The sequence below is a fragment of the Eutrigla gurnardus genome (assembly GCF_963514095.1).
Source record: "Eutrigla gurnardus genome assembly, chromosome: 8".
Classification (NCBI taxonomy): domain Eukaryota; kingdom Metazoa; phylum Chordata; class Actinopteri; order Perciformes; family Triglidae; genus Eutrigla; species Eutrigla gurnardus.
The window spans coordinates 555730-570595 of NC_139922.1; the positions used below are offsets into that span (position 1 = coordinate 555730).

The 14866-nt window shown below is 40.8% G+C and overlaps 2 long non-coding RNA genes across 3 annotated transcripts; one reads left to right on the forward strand and one right to left on the reverse strand.

Moving 5' to 3' along the window:
- Positions 1 to 1853: 1853 nt before the first annotated feature.
- LOC311017170 lies at positions 1854 to 3956 on the reverse strand. The gene is made up of 3 exons (XR_014597597.1): positions 3521 to 3956; positions 2868 to 2968; positions 1854 to 2732 (listed from the first exon to the last, which is right to left on the reverse strand). It is a non-coding gene; the product is annotated as an uncharacterized lncRNA (long non-coding RNA).
- A 7692-nt stretch (positions 3957 to 11648) lies between these two features.
- On the forward strand, positions 11649 to 14634 carry LOC311016890. Of its 2 annotated transcripts, XR_014597547.1 has the most exons (4): positions 11649 to 11734; positions 12394 to 12456; positions 14156 to 14256; positions 14381 to 14634. It is a non-coding gene; the product is annotated as an uncharacterized lncRNA (long non-coding RNA). The 2 variants fall into 2 exon arrangements; XR_014597548.1 differs by lacking the exon at positions 11649 to 11734 and having other exon boundaries at positions 11925 to 12456.
- Positions 14635 to 14866: the final 232 nt, after the last annotated feature.

Consider the following 14866-nt stretch of genomic DNA (forward strand, 5'->3'; position numbering starts at 1 on the left):
TGTAAACCATTTTTAAATAAATGTTATCTATAATGGCAGTGTCTCCCTCATAAAGCCGTTACATATACATTTTTTACTCTAGAATTCATAAAACTGATTTAAAATGTGTACAGATAGTATCCACGTATGCATGCTATACCAATGATTAATATTTGAACCAAAACTGATAGACATTAACTTTTGAATTTAGTACAGAATTGTCAATCGTTGGTTACCCCACATGACAGGTGGTCGCCCCAAATGATGAGAAACAGCAGGCAGTTAATGCTATTCAATAATTTACAGAGTTGAGACAAATTAAAAACATTTTATTAAAGAATCAGCATATAACTATTTTCATTTCATTTTCATTTGACACATAAACGTCATAACATAAGCATTTTCATTAAACACTTGAACATAACATTAGCATTTTCCTAACTCCAGACACATTGTAGGCTTAATCTGGAGGCATTTCTTTAACCCCAGGCATTTCTGAACTTTACCCAGTCTTGGCAGGTCAACTTAGAGAAGCGTGAGGTTGCTGGCTCAGGCTCTGAAATGACAGCGTGAACATCTTTCCTAAAGTAGAAAGTAACATCCGGAGTTTGTGGCCACAAGAACAAGTTCTTTTCATCAGACTGTCGCATACAGCTGATCTGCAGTTCCTCTTCCACAACCTTTAGGACCTGGCCTACATATGGAAGCTCATCGTAGGTTACTATCACAAACCTGCCACATAGATCTAGGACACTTTCTTGTTCCCTAGGTGGCTCAGGTGGAGAGCTTGAGGGGTTCTCAGTTAGAACACTTTCTTGTTCCCTAGGTCCTCAGGTTTCTCAGTTTGGCGTATGGTGGCTTTCAGGTCTACAGTTACTGGCTGGTAACAAGGGCATGGACTTGTCTCTAAGCGCTTACAGAAGCAAGACACCTCCCTGTGTGTGATCTTTGCAGGCTGTGAGGACACAACTTGGTGGATCTTCATGGTGCCTTTCACAGCCTCCAAGTTGCCAGGAATCAACTTGTCACATTTTTCAATGCTCTCACTTGTCACCCAGTAGAGAGTGATACTTGAGCCTCTTTTCGTCAGCATCTCATAAAGAGCTTCTGGTGTCTGCAGCTCACCTCTTCTGTTAACATAGAGATCCGCTTCTCTCTTTATTGCCCCACCGATCCCATCTGGGGCCCCTTTTCCATGGGATCTTTCTGAATAATTCCAGGTCACATTTGTGAATCCTGAGAGGAAAGGCACAGTACTGAGCAAGTAAAAGTTATTTTTGTTACGGTACTGTGTAACGGGCCCATCACTCAGAATGTGGAGGGTAGTGATTTGTGGGAAGGTTTCACGAAGCTCTTTCAAGATAGGCTCTAGATGTGCCCACACTGCCCGTTCATCATGGCGAAGGCAGTCAGACAGTGTTGCATAAGACTTGATCCCATGGACAGTGTACAGGACTGCTGTGTGGATAGTAGCCTGTTGTCTACTGCCTCCAAAGTGAAAGGACTGGATCTCTGTGCTTAGCTTGCAGGCATAGTTTTCAGAAAAGTCGATGTGCAGAACAGCTTCACACTCCGTGATGTTTTGTTTGAGGAGGCGGAACTGCTCTGCCTGGTGCAGCCAGTTGAACTGGTGGACTGCCAACACTTCTAGTTTCTGATGGAAAAGCTCCATCAAGTCCTTTATGGTTCCGGTCTGGGTCTGTTTGGCCACATTAGAAAATGTTTTTTGTCCATTAGTGGATGTCACCCTCTTCCACTGCTCCCAGGTGACTTGTGTGCTGCTCTCGATCTCAAGGTGTATTACTTTTTTACCTGGTTAAATAAAGGATATATATATATATACTTCTTCAAAGCAGCACTTGGCACAAGTGCGATCCATGCAGGCTCTCTTTTTGGTGTCACAAACTATCATGCCCAGCAGTTCAGAGATGCTTTTTGTATTGAGCACTCCTCTGCTGTAGAGCTTGTTGGCCAGCAGGTGCACATTTTCATGTTCCATACATGCACATGTCTCCCTATCTCGGATCTTTGGCTCTGTTACATAGAAGGGCCGTTTTCGGGTGAACTGCCTGTAAGATAGGCGGAGACTCTTCTCCATCTCACTGTTGTACAGTGTATGTAGTTCTTTAAGTGGATTTGTAAGCACGCGCCGTTGATATTTTACTTTGTTTTTAGTGATGGTGTCTTTTTTCCCAGGTAAAAGGCGACTGTTCTCATCTCTTGTTAAAAAACTAACAACTGCTTGCTCTCTCTGTGTTGCCACTTTTTTCTTTCCTTTGGGCTTGAACTTCTCACTCAGCCGCACCCTTTCTTTAGCCCTCACCTCACTCTTTCTGGCTCTTTCCTGTTTTTTTCTCATCTCTGCTAGTTGTTTTTTCAGTTTTTGGTTCTCCTCACGTAGTTTACGCTTCTGAGCCTTCAGTCTCTTACAACGTTTCTCAGATGTATTCTCTCTTTCTCTCTCTGGTGTAGAGGACACTGGTGGGTTAAATTCCTCGTTTAGAGGTAGGGGATTCACCACAACTTGCCCTGGATTCTCCTGCTGCTCATCAACCTCTATACCAACTAGAACTGGTGGAGTGTTCTCTAAGGATGGTGGTGTCAGTTCCAGCATCGCCTGTTCCATCTTTTTCCTCTCCCTGTAACCTCTAGATGCAGCCTTTCACTTGGCTTTCTGTTTCTTCCTCTCTCTCTCTGAAAGTTCATCTGACTTCATGTATCTAATCTTGCCCTGTTGCTTTCTTCTCTGGTAGCTGAAACAATAATGTATACTGTGTCACTGATTCTGGTGGCCTAAATAACATACATACTTATGTGATATGATATTTTGAAATAGAGCCTGCCATGAGAAAGATATACTGCATGTTACCTAGCCTATATATTTTTACCTTTCTTTTTTCCTGGTAAGATAGTCAGCTCTTGCTGCAGGGTCTGCATTGATCCGCTGCCTGTAGCGAGCAGTCTTTTGTTTGCTCGTTAGTGGGGCCATCTAGAAAAAAGTTATATAGTTAAACATACATAGAGCTAGAAAAGGAACTGAAAAATAGAATGAATGCTTAATATTCACACATTTCTCTGATAAAGACACAATAATCAAAAAGAAGTGGTCATCTCTAAAGTAGTATGGAAATGATTGAAATTTAGAAAAACATATGTTGAAATATAGAAAGAGTTATGTTAAAACAAATAACTAAATGTATATCATGAATGAAAACATAAGCATACAGAAACTACAAATACAGGATATGTATTATCTATCATTTAAACCGTCTGCGGTGGTCGCCCCACATGATGCTCGGTCGCCCCAGATGATGTTTTCAAGTTTGATCAAATATAACAGGCAAACGGTTAGCTATAGCATCCAAGCTAGCTACTTCTCACCACATATCACGAACAAATTTACCTTCAAAATATAGATTTGCGTATAAAACTCATTATTCACAGTTTTAGGATGGTCGCCCCACATGATATCCCAATGTGACGTGTACAATGCAGCAGTTAAAAAGAGGATTTATTTGTAAAGATGAGAGAGACTACTGACCTGCAAGTTGTCTCTCTGGGACCCTCACAGTGTGGCTGGCTGATGCAACATCCTCCTTGAGATGATTGTCAAAATAAAAGTCCCATAATTGTATTTTCTTGATGGTCGCCCCAGATGATATTTCAGACAATGAACATATTCGGACAAGATCTGTTTGTGTTTTATGATTGAAATGTATGTACAAATGCTTCATAACTTTGTCAATAAATTGAAAACAAGTTTGAAATTATGCCAAATAGGGCAAGGATTATATTTAAATTGTTTTAATGTGATTTAAAACCAGTTGTCCAAACAGAAGTCAAGGCCGGACGGTCGCCCCACATGATGTTTTCACACTTCAGATGGCAGAAAATGACCAATAACCAACATGTTTAAAGAAATAAGAGTGGGCACATGTTTAAGGAAGGTATTAGACATACATGTTATATTTTTATTCATTTTAATGTTTATTATTAGGTAAAAAGTTCCGTCCGACAGAAAAAGCAAGCGTCACGTCTTTATCACAGTAATTCCATGGGCATGGCAACTACTTCACAGTTGCCATGCCCATGGAATTACTGTGATATAGCAGTATGTAGCTGTATGTAAATTACAGTAATTTTTACTGTAAAAGTAATGCAACTCAGTAGCCAGTAATTTACTGTTAATTTACAATTTAAATAATACAGTAAAATATTGCAAACTTGACTCAACTGTGATTTTACCACACAAACATGCTTTGGATTTGCTAAATTAAAAGTAAAAACAAGAACAAAGGAAACAAAGACAATACTCATTTTAAATTTTTAATAATTATAAAAACTATTTAACAATCAACAACTTGTGAACATATACAATATGAACATTCTGACATTAACTACGCAACAATTTCACATTTAAACTGACCACTCGAAGTCAACAAGCTTTCTTTGTAGAGTGCTCACATTTGGATTGATGGCTCCATGCTTCTTCTTCGACGTGGACCCATCTCTGGGTTAATGCCCAAACAGCACCTGTAAACAATAAGCAAAGACAACCATGGATATAAGTTCCTTCTCTGTGAGGCAAAGCTTCGCGGAGAAAAACAGCTTTGAAATGAGTTAGTTGCTGCAGCTGGAGGCTAACGTTAGCTTGCTTTGACTTTCATGCTAATTCGCGGCAAAAACACCGCGTATTCTCGGTAGAATAACTCACACACTATGCCTCCTAACGACATGCGGAGACCGTTACACGAATACACATGATTTGAACTTTTCAAAGATATACGTTACTTCTCTGTGAGGCAAAGCTTCGCGGAGAAAAACGGCTTTGAAATGACTTAACAGCCAAAAAAGTGGAGCATGAGTTACCTTGATCCAAAAGATGTTCATTTACTAACTCACACAACTAATAGACAGTTGTGACAAGCTGTCTAATATTTTAGGCTAATGATGTTAACCTTACCTTTGAGTTCTTCTATGGTGTGTCGGGTCCAAACAGTATCCACCATTGAAGAGAACGGCATCGATCCACCAGTTTCCCTCTTCTTGATCCCACAATGCAGCACAGTTAAAGTTTTACAGTAATTTGTTGTGTTATCACAGAGGATGCTTTGAATATAGTATTTTACTGTGAAACAATACAGTAAAATGTTGTGTAATCCTGGTATCAGTTTTTTCACAGTAATTTACTGTCTTCATCGATTTCACAGTAAATTCTAAATTAAAGTATCATATTGTGATTATTACAGTTAAAGCCTGTAAAGTGCTAATACAATAATTTATTGTGAAATATTACAGTTAAATATTGTTAAATCCTGGTAAAATTTTACAGTGTACACATGCATTCTACAAGTTTGATGATGTAAAATATAAAGGCTGAGACAGTAACATAGACTACCTGACGTCTTGCTTCATGGTAAGGCTGATGCAAAGTCCTGAGCACTGATCCAATTCGTGTCTCTGCAGCATGCACTCCTTTCATGGCGAGATACCCCTTCATCATCCTTCTTCCGTATGTAGGTCCCGTCTAAAAAAAAAACAAAAAAAACATGACTTTAACATTCCTAAATTACCCCAGTTGATATATTAATCATGGAAATAGACAATGTTGACACCCCCCCCCCCCCCCCCCCACACACACACACACACACACACACTAAGGTAACGAAGGGGAGATATAGCAGGTTCCTACCTCAGTTATGGCTTTAGCCACCTCTAACTCCAAATGTTAGATGATGAGAGTCCCATCAAGCTTGAGCCTTTTTCAGTGCAAAATCTCCTCACATTTCTTGCAGAAAATCCTCTCTCGCCCCCACTTTCGTGCGATATGCGTGCAGAGATTTCTGCAGATGGCAAGCCTTGTTTTGCCATGTCTAAAATCATGTCAGAGTAAGGTTCCAAAGACATTTTAGCCTGGGCAAGGCGAACCACAGGTCACTTTGGGCGCTCTTGCCAGAAAACGGCAACTTCCGGTCGTAGAAAATGAAAAAAACAGGCATTTTTTCGTTTCTGACTTCTAGTGATTTTAATTTTTGTTATTATAACTAGACTATGAAAAACAAATCATTTTTTAAATTTACTCCATCCCTTTCTGACCTTGACAAAGAAAAACGCCTTGTAATTCAATTTTAATTTTAGTATTTTAAAACGAAAATCAAATAACCACAAATTTTTTGTTTTTTAATATCCGTTTGGGAATTGAAAATCGAATGACCAAAACATACACGGACCCTTCTGGGTAAAAAAGACGTAGCCTATGGCAAAATCTGGAATGAAAAATGACTGTTATTTCATCCCCGAATCCCATTCATAAACACAATATCTAATAACGAGTCATTTTCCGTTATCAAAACAAATAACGGGATACGAGTCATTTTTCCGTTTTCCGTTCTTTTATTTTGAAGCGAAAAACGGGAAACGACTCGTTATGCGTTTTGCGATTGTTGACTTCAAACGTCGAAAGTCGGATGGCCGCAATGTACACGGACCGTTTATCCACTTAATCATTGTGTGCGTCTCTCCCCCGACCGCCGTCCAGCTTGCTGATGGAGGATACACCAACAGCTCTGGCAACCTCGAGTCTGGAGGGGAGGGGGTGGAGGGGGAGGCGGATACAACTCGCCGCAGTGTTTTGAATTTGAGTGTCATACAGTTTTTGGCCACATTCTTACATATGGCGCCTTTAAAAATAAAAAAGTACACAATTTTCAGACTATGAAAAGATATGTGATGTACCCTCTGGCAATTAATGAAATTTAAGATTTTCAAAGATTATTACATAAATGTAGGTGTTGACATAATTATACTGTATTAGCTATACATATGTATTTATTTATTTTGTTTTTTATTTATTATTATGATTATACTGCCTTATCAGAGATCTCAGGACTGTATTTTGTAATTGTATCCTATTTATTGACTTTTTGTTTTTGTATCTGTGAAACAGCTCTTGTGAATTGTGTTATGTGTTAATGTTTGACATTATTTGTAAACTGAATACTTAAATAAAGTTCATAAAAAAAAACAGCTCCTCTCTGTAGTGATGGTAAAATTAAACTTTTGTGAAGCATTGAACCACTTGAGCCAATTGTTTAGAAAATGGTTTCATTACTCAAAGCTTCAGTTACAGTGACCTCTCCTGGCGAAGTGCAAGGCTGCAGTGGATTTAAAGAATCTTTGCTTGAAACACACACACACACACAGACACACACAATGACTGAATACCATGATCTATTTACAAATGAAGATTGATGAATGTTTTGTGTTATTGAGGAGAGAGTGATGGAAATATACTGTATGGCATAGGTTTAGTTTATTTTGTTTTATTTTGCAGGGACAGTGCACATTAATCACTGTAAATGTGCCAATGTTACCAAAAAGGCTAATTTTCAACTGTTGTCCCTTAGCCAGAAGTTACATTACACATTAAAAAACAACAACAATAAAACACACAAGTAAAATCATCGCAGACAGTTAAAACATGACAACATAGACCACAATACAAAAGACAGGAAGGAATATGGCACCATCACGCAAAAAAGGGACATAAGAAGGTTAAAACATGACCAGAGGGGTAATTCCACCAAACTCGCTAATTAATGCGGCGCTTACCTGGTTAAGCCTGGTTAGAACTAATGCCAACTTCCACTTGAGGCTAAAGCCATTCCATTAACGCATTTCAGCCGCGCCTTGTTAAGGCTAATTCAGGCCAGGTTAACGTTGTCGTGTGTTACGCGCGTTCACGGGATATAAAGCCAGGCCAGAACCGTGAATGTCGAATCATAGAGAAAATGGCAGAAAAGACCAAAGCAAAAATTATTGATGGAACTGTACGAGGAGTACAAACCCATCATAACCAAAAAAGGGAATACTGTAGTGATAAATAAAAATCGCAAGGCTGCTTGGGCAAGAATTGCCGAGCGATTAAATGCGTAAGTACCGTCAAGAGTAACATGTTCTGGTAACGTGTTGGCTTGGCACGTGGCCGGCCCAGGGTTCAATTCCTGACTATGGAAGTTTGTGAAATTTCTTTATTTAGCCCGAACACTCTCTCTCTCTCTCTCTCTCTCTCTCTCTCTTTTAGATAGGCCTAGTAAATGCATCTACATTGACCAACAATTTATCTCAACAATTCAATGATCACATTCAATGAACCTATTAATGAACTCACCTGAAAGGAATTTATGTGGCTGACAATTGCATGCAGCAATGCCTTTGTCATTGGGATCTATAACATGCTATTAATAATAACATCTTTATGTCTATCATGTTTTTGCAAGTTATATTTGGGTTCTGGGGAAATTTTATGACATATTTATCATAGTTAAAGTAAAATGTTGGTCTAATTCTCTGATCTAAAGACAATTATGCAAGCAAAAAAAAAAATATATATATATATGTGACATCCTCGCTGGGTTGTGAACCCAGGCTGCCCGCGTTTGAGGGCAGGTGCATCACCACTCACCCAACTGGGGGATGAACAACATGTGAAATACATGTATTTAGATAATAATATGGCCAGTCGGTGTTCAGGAAATAAACAATTTATTCACATTTTTTTAATTGCAAGCATGTATTCTTAGACACTTCTTCACACAACCTTCTACTCTACCTTGATAGAGCGGTGTGAAAACATAAGCCACTAGTTTTACTGATCAAACACCAAGCGTCACAGCCCTGTTATTTATGTACCCCCAGGTAAGAGAAGACCAGTGGTGAGTTTAAACTCAAGGCTTTTCTGTGATGTCTGCAACAAGCTTCTACTGGCAGTGTTTCACTGTCAGTGGCTACAGACTGGGTGTATCCACCATCACAGAAACCTTCTCACACTTTATCTGTCTGTGTTCTCTGTTACCTTTGAAACCTCCAACACAACAGTCCCCTATATTACAATATTACACAGTGATCACAATATTACTCTCTTTTACTCACTTGGCTCCCTGAGCCTGGCTCCCTGAGCCTTTATCCTTTGGTTCCCAGAACCTGGTTCCCAGAACCTTTAGCTCCCAGAGCTTATAGGTGGCTTTCTAGGCTCACCTAGGGGCTATCCCCCTGTGGCGCTTTTATCCTGCTGCTCAATGTATTTTCGAGGGTCTTTCTAGCCTCCGGCCTCTCTGCGTTCCCAGAACGTCTTACTGATCACCGTTTATGCGCCGAGGACCCCTCTGAATTTATGATCCAGAGACTCCTCTCCCAATATATCCTAGAGAGTTTTTACCGATCCCGGATCGGCGGTCGACCCTTCCTAAAAGATCCTCAGCCCATCTGCCTGATCAAATTAAACCTAGCCTCTAGACAACATGCTGACTTTCTCCACCAAATTTAGAATCTATGGCCGAATCACAGTCTTTACTTTTTAGAAAGAATAGGTGACTGCTTACCTTTCAGATGGTGGGATCCCTTGTGGAGAATGTCAGATGTGCCAGGAGGCGCCCAGGTGACTCCGCGTGGTCACCGGTCCAACCTCCGCTGCTCCTTTGATCGGTCCTCCTTTGTCAGAATCACGTCGGGGTCACCAAGTTTCTCTGTAGGAATTTTGTTCACAAGTTAAGTCAATCAGAAGGACCTCACAGAGTCTATATTGCGTTATTCAGATTCTGCAGGAGGATCACGAAGACAGCGAAGTCGTTGGTTCTTTAGTGCGCCATTGCTTCCGGCATTTATTTGCAGATGGACATCAGATGATACAGACGTCTGGAGAAACAGTCTCTTCTCTAGCTAAGAGCTGCCGTGTGCAACACAGTGCTCTATACCAGAGGCAAGAAGTTCTGGTGTCTACTCTAACTGCTCCAGAATATATACTGTTACAGAGGCAAGGCTATGTGTCATGCTTACGCGTGCAAATGTGTATTTTTGATATGGGAGTTCCCCGTCTGAGCTGGGATCGGCTCCAGCCCCTCCACGACCCCGAACACAGGATAAGCGGCAGACAACGGATGGATGGGTAACTCCTCTTCTGTCCCATGAGACATTGAGGCCCCCTCTGCTTGTTGGCTTCCTCCTCCGGTCCTGTGAAGAAACACACCTGTTCCTCGGAGAGGGGAGTTTTAAGAGGAGCTGGCGTCTCATCTGAGGAAGCTCTCCAGCATGAAGGTCAAGTCTGTAGCTGGCCATGTTTCTGTGAAGAAAGTACCTGTTGTACTTTATAATACTGAATACATGTTTGTGCAAGCTTTCGCTGTTTTGGTTCCCCTAATGTGGTTAAGTACGTTCATGGAGGGTGTATATTCTGTTCGGCTGAGTTCATGCTCTACAAGGAGTGAATCATGCAACCTCCTTTGCTGATTTTTACCTTCTATTTCTCTGCCGCCTTCTGAAGGTGATAAGATAGGTTAATATCAAACACATTACATGATTATGAAACATACAATTTTCAGGTATCATCATACATTTTAAGCATCATTATATCTACAGTATAAAAGTGCCGGTTTGCCAGTCTAAATTTATCAACATGTTTAAAGGGATAGTTCGGAATTTTGGACATAAGACCTATTTTCCAACTCAGCCGGTGTGTTTGAGACGTCGGAGAGGTTTTCAAGACATTTCATTCAGTTCTTCTAGTTGCCGAGTTCGCTTGTGCTATGGCTAGCGCAAGTCAATGGTTCTAGTTAGCCAGGCATTAAAAACAGTCTTGTCCACTCCGGGCGTGTCGGCGCCTCTCTGAAGTCCCGGATCGAAACGTTTCGAAACGTTGTGCCGAAAAGCGGTTCTGAAACGCCCGTGTCACGTGACTGTAGTTCAGTGATTGAAGGAACGCCTCTATGTTTCGAAACGACTTTTTTAAGACGGGCAGATCCTTTGAAATACTGGCAAGAGCGACGTGCTGTCTTCCCTAATTTGTACCAACTGACTAAGAAATGGTTAAGTGTCCCTGCAACAAGTGTACCCTGTGAAAGAATTTTTTTCAAAAGCAGGGGAAGTGTTATCCAAAAAAAGAAACAGACTCAGCTCAAAAAGAGCTGAACAAATATTATTTTTGAATACAAATCTTTGATTATTGTATTGCATATAACAATGTGTCATTTATTTATTTTTAATAATGTTTCTTTAATTCAACCTGTATTCTACTTAAATTAAGGAAACCTAAGACCGGCTCATTTCATAGTGGCACATAATTAGGAGTTTTCTTTGGCCAGAGCATGTAGTTCACAGAAGTGGCCACTAGATGCCACTGTAGAGTCAGGTTTCATATTTGTTTCAAGTGTTGCGGTCTTGGTCTCCCCCTGGCGACTTATTGAAGAGGATACGAATGTGTGTGACGTGGTCGGACAGGTGTTATGGGTAGTAAAGAAAACTTGTGTTGCGGAAAAATAATGTGTTGTGTGTACGCTCGTCTACTACGGGAATGAATACGGTTTATGCTGTAAAAATAATAAGAAGTGCCTTTAATGCTTAATAAAGCCCGAGTTCATGCTGTTACGACCACCGCCTCGCTGTCCAGTCCTTCGCCTGTTAACCCGGACCACCGGAGACAAGTTACCTGCCACGAGCCACGTTAGCAAGACTATTAGCCCGCTCCCAACTACGGTTCGGAGAGAGGAGCTGTGAAGGTAACACAAGGCTTCAACACAGACTGAAACATCGCTTCGAACTGTTTCGAAGCTTCCCTTTGCCCATCACTAGTTGGGGTGAGTGGTCAGCTGGGCTGTTAAAGTCCATCCTTCGTCACTCTTTTATTTTGCCTTTCTTGTTTTCGAGGTAATCCTGGGGAGGGGAGAAAATCTCTCGGGCCCAGCACGCCTCAGAAGATAAGCAGGTAAAGTTTAAAATTAGGTAGGGTCTGAGGAAGTTTGTTTGTGAAGCCATATGTGTGACATCCTGCATTGGTGCCATTGCTTGTAGTTGCTAGCTTTGGCGGTGGCTAGCTAGCATTTACCGGTAACGCTATGACCATAAATACATTTATTTGTGACGCGCTTTTACAAGTATCAGGACCGTGAAAGGAAATATAGTCCGAGTGAAGTGCTGGAGACGTGGGGCAGTAACAACGGGAGCCTCCAGTGTTTTGTTAAACCGAGCAGGAGAGCCATTGTGGTGACCTGGGAAGCGGGTGTCAGCGGCGTCTGCTAACCGCTACCTGAAGTTAGCATCGAGCTAGCTCACTACAGCGGCTCTCATACTTGTTACCACTTGAGGCTTTAGTTATACAGTCCGTCTGCGGCTCCAGCGCTACACTCGTACTGGGTTTTTTTTGTAGCAGTGCTGCTGTTGCGAGAGACGTGCTAGCACTTGCTAATATCCGGGACAGCTAGTTGGGCTAGTAGCCCTCCGACTCTACGGCTGAGCTGTCGTTTGCTGGAGAGAAAACACCGGCTATCTCGCTCTCCACCCAGAAAGGTTTACTTCTTGGTTCTGTATTATGTGGTCTTCACAGAGTAGTAATTGTTAATTTTATTTTATTTTGTATGCTTTCAGATCCACAAGGCCGCTCTCTTCAGTTCACTGGCTGCAGCCTGTATCTTCATCCAACATGAACAGGTAACGTATTGCATCTACACTGCACATCACCTTTTTAATCATTGCACAAATCACCCTGAATATTGGACCCTCATTCATCTATACATTTTCTTAGCAGCAAATGGACTACTGTATTTTTTTTTATCTCTGTTGATTGAGCCAACACAGATCAGTAGTGACTGTAAGGGAATTCACTATTTCTTGTTTTCTCAGTTATCGGATGTGGAAATGCAAAGACTGCCATCCTTATCCATGCAAATTGTCCCTGTTCGTGTTTTGTAGACATGGAATGGTCTACAAAAACATCTTTACTAGGAATCATCCTTCTCAGGACTCCACTCAAAAGGTCTCTTCAATAAAGTGCTACATTTGTGAAAACAATCCGGTTTCAACAGAGTAGGATTTTTTTTCTAATAATAATGTTATGGTAATGTTACTGAGATACAAAGCCACTTTTATTAAGAAGTTCCAGATAAAAGAAACTCATTCTCCTGTACTTTGATGAAACACTCCAGAGAAAAATAGCAAGAAACCAACAGGACCTTCTGATTCTGGATTCTGATTCTTCTCCCCTGTCAACCTCTGTTTATATGTTGCATATGGTTCATATGTTAAATATTAATAAATACATTTAATGTAACCTGCCAAGTGTCTTTTTTTGTAGAGTTTATAAGGTGGGAAACACAAATCATTTTTTAAGTCAAATAAAATGTGAAAAATATAGTTTGGATATATGTAAATTAGTTAATTCAGTTAAAAGTGAATACATTAGGTTGGTTCAATTTCAATTTGTTTGGTTCAATTACTAAAATGTTTAAATAATTTGGATCATGGCAAAGAATTAAGGTTGAGTCAAGTGCAGTATTTACATCAAAATAAAATTAATCAGTTCATAAGAAGTTACTATCTTAACTTAATTATGAAAAATCGACTTTTCCATGTTTTTCAACCCTAAAATGGGTCCCTGGGGTGTCAATAAGTCCCCACAGTATCAGAAAAGACCACCATCTCCCTGTTTCACTTTCTCAGTTTGAAAGAAATCCTCCCGATAAACGAACGGTTTGCAGAATGTCCACTAAATGACGTCAGCACCATGCCTTATATGGGTCATCTCGGCTCATTAGAATCGCTCCACCTGTGTGGTCCCGCCCACATAATCCCCATACCTGTTGGCTGTCAGTGTGATGTACATACAAACCAGTGAACCAAAATGCCAAAATCAACGGAAAGCGAGTTGGCAGTCCAATTGCTGATATTTACTGGCATCGTCGGAGCATCTACGTTGGAAATGTGCGCGCACACGCGTATTATGTAATATGCCGTGTTACAGTTTACCGTTGCTTTCTTAGCATTGGTGTGTTAGCATTGGCGTGTTGTGCTAAAGTTAGCATTGGCGTGTTGCGTTAAAAGCTTCCATTGTATTGATATTGAGGACCGTTAACGATACGTAGTACTGCGGGGGCCCAAACCTGTAAAATAACGCTAGACATCAGTTTGCTTGGGAACGTTTTGGAGCTTGAATGCAGCAGCTGATCTGTTTGTTTATACACGCCGATGCAAAGACGACGTCACCAAACGTTTGTTTTTGCACCGCTAACGAAGGGATTTTACGAGCTATTGGTGCGTCACCACATCAGTTATAGTGAAATAGTAACGTGTTCCACATTTCAGATGTAGTTGTAAACTCTGTCTGTCTGTCTGACTGTCTGTCTGCTTACAGAGCAGCAGCTCACTTCAGCGTCCCACAGCGACCCACCACAACAGCTACTGTTGGCACTCACCTGTCTAGGAGGACTCTACAGGCTCCTTACCCAAGTAAAGGTGTGTAGCTTGACATGTAGCCTACTTTAGATCAGGTTTAACAGCAACTACTAGTAGTTGTGCAGATGTGTATTTCTATTATGTGATATCATGGGTTTCATTCCTCCATACAACTCTGTTACAGCTACTGTGTCCTGCAAGGACTTTGGTGTTGGCACAGCCATGGTTCCAGACCTGTTTCACAACCACTCCAATAAGGAGACAATCAAAGAGAGCTCGCCTGGACCCGGTAGAGGAGGAGGATACTTTGGAGGGCAGCTCTTCCTTGACTTCAGAAGAGCTTGATATGACCCTGCAGAGTCGGCCACAAACAGTTTGCGTTTGTGTTCTGAGATAACTGTGAACTTCAACTGCTGATTAATTTGACAATAAAGTCTTTACAGTAATTGTAAAATGTGTCATGGTTAATATTACTGAAGTAACGGTCAGGAAGACTGCATAATATGTTGCATAGAGGGATTTATTTTTTATAAAACACAATTGATAAACAAACAACAGACTGCTGTATTCCTCTTACGTGTAAAGCACCATAACCAGCTTTATGTATATTTAATGCGTTTTGGAGAGAGAACATTCAGACAGACAGTTCCAACCAGGATGTCCCACCATG